This window comes from Melospiza melodia, unplaced genomic scaffold (assembly GCF_035770615.1).
Source record: "Melospiza melodia melodia isolate bMelMel2 unplaced genomic scaffold, bMelMel2.pri scaffold_37, whole genome shotgun sequence".
In the NCBI taxonomy this organism is placed as follows: domain Eukaryota; kingdom Metazoa; phylum Chordata; class Aves; order Passeriformes; family Passerellidae; genus Melospiza; species Melospiza melodia.
Window position 1 is genome coordinate 5,500,046 of NW_026948690.1, and position 2,499 is coordinate 5,502,544.

Consider the following 2,499-nt stretch of genomic DNA (forward strand, 5'->3'; position numbering starts at 1 on the left):
TCAGCTGCTGGTGTTGATTTTTTGAACAGGAGCACCTGACTCTTTTACCTTTATGATTTTTGCTTTCGTGATTTGAAAGCAGCTCTTGCTTTAATTTTCTAGTAAAAGGACCTAAAATCAAAGCTGTGGACATTTTAGAAGGGTTAAGTGGAACAGTTAATGGAATTTTTATTTTAGGCCTGCAGTGAGCAGGTCTGAGGCCAGAAATTGGTGCCAGAGTAAGTGCCTTTCTGTGCTTGTGCTCTCCTGCTCTTCTTGTACTTGTATGTTCCTCTGGACACAGTGGGATGTGTTGTCATTTCCTGGGACTTCTGTTGAAGGCAACTGGTTTTCTTTTCAAGGTGATTCTTATGTTTCCCCTCATGGCTTCCCCAGGTGACCAACCTCTGTTCCAAGGTGTCCTGCTCTGGCATTGTCACTCTGGGAGAGCTCTCTGTGACCTTGAAGAAGGACATGGACTCTGAGGTGGATGAGGTTGCTCGGGTCCTTCTCCAGATGGTGTCCAGCTCCCCAGAATTTGTTCAGAAAGCAGCCAGTCAGAGCCTGGGGATCCTGGTGGAGAATGTGACTCCTGCACGAGCAATGACTGCTCTCATGGACATGGGAGTCAAGCAGGTTCTTTTTCTTTTAGTGATATTCTTCACCTTTGTGTGTGTGGGAGGGAGAAGGGATGAGAGAGAGAATGGGAATGCTGGGAGGGAGAAGGGATGAGATAGAGAATGGGAATGGTGGGAGGGAAGGGTCCTGTATCCTGCATCTTCTGTGAACTCAGTGACTTGATTCTCCAGTCAACCTCACTTCTTTCCTCTCGTCACCTATTTCTGCCCTCCTGCAGACCATCAGTTCTCAGAATCACAGAAGTGTAGAATATGGGGAGCTGGAAGGGGGCCATCAGGACCATCGTGTCCAGCTCCTGGCCTTGCCCAGAACAGCCCAAGGGTCACACCAAGTGCCTGAGATTGTTGTCCAAATGCTCCTTCAACCCTGTCAGGCTTGGTGCTGTGACCACTGCCCTGGGGAGCCTGTTCCAGTGCCCAACCACCCTCTGGGTGAAAAACCCTTTTTCCTGATGTCCAAACTAAAGCTCCTCTGACTCAGCTTCCTGCTGCTTCCTGGAGTTCTCCCAGTCTGTCAGATTTTCCTAGATGTGGTGACTGATGGGGAAGGGAAAGTGCCTGCAAAGGCCAAGGATAGAGCCTTGTGCTTTTGTGGGCAGAGGGGCAATTGCAATTGCAGCTGTGAGCAGTGTTTGGTATTTCACAGTGCTAACAACAGAGGCCCTGGGAAAACCATGTCTCCTCATGATGCCATTAACTTGAGAAATGAGGAGGGTCCTTGCTGGGGCATGGAGCACATGGGGGACAATCTGCTGGGTGTGGCACAGCCTACACAGCAGATGCAGCTCCTGCCAAAGGACTCTTGTATGACTGTCCTGGCCTTAGAGCTCTACTTTCTATTCAGACTGATGTTTCATGTTCGCCTTGAGATGATTAATCACTTTACAGGCACCTTCACAGGCTGACTGCCATGGGACAGCTGGAGCAAATGCTGCCTTAAATGTTGGTGCTGGGCCTGATAGTTCCCAAGAGACACTCTCTAGAGCAGGACAGCCTGGCTAAACTGCCTGCCACCCTTTCCTCAGCTTTGCACTAGGGTCAAACATTCAGATGGATCCGTTGCCAATCCCCAGAGAAGAAACAGGCTGCATTGCTGGATATTCTGCAACTTCACAGCCCACAATGTGTTTTCCCTGCATTTGTTGTTTTCCAAAGTTTTGCAGATTTGGGGATAAATGGGTGGAAAGAGCCTCAGTCCTGCTGCAGCTCTGTGTACTGGGTGCCCTCTGATAGGTCAGCATGAATGGTCCTTAATTTCTAAATTATTCATATGTCATCTATTTCTTTAATCTTTCTCAGAGTAAATACTGAGAAAGAAACTGAGTATCAGACAGTGCAGGGAGACTGAATTCCTCCCTCTTCCGTGCAGGCAGGCCTAGTGTGCAATGCTACCTTTGTGTTTAGCTGAGGACAGAGCCTTCTGCAGGTGTCTGATGGTGCAGGGAGAGCCCAGGCTCCTTCCCCCAGCAAGGGCAGGGAGCAGCTCTGGCCAAGGCTGGCGCTGCCGCTGCTCCTTGTCCCTGTGCCCAGGGTTTGCTCTCTCCTCCCCAGCAGCCGCCCCGCCCCGGTGCGCAAGTGTGCGGCCCAACTCCTCCTGTCCCTGGTGGAGAGAATTGGAGTCACCCAGCTCGCAGGCACCCCCAGGGCTGAGAGGCTGCCACACGTGGCAGGGAAGCTTGCTCAGGACTGTCACAAGGACACAAGGTAATGATCTTCATTTCACCTCCCAAAACAGGAAAACCGTTTTGTGTCTGGCTATAAAGATGAAACCACACAAGAGTTGAAACCAAAGGGAATATGAAGTTACCTCACAGTGTGAATAAGGGTCACAGAATCATGGAATGTGCTGAGTTGCAAGGGACCCATCATGGTCATCAAGTCC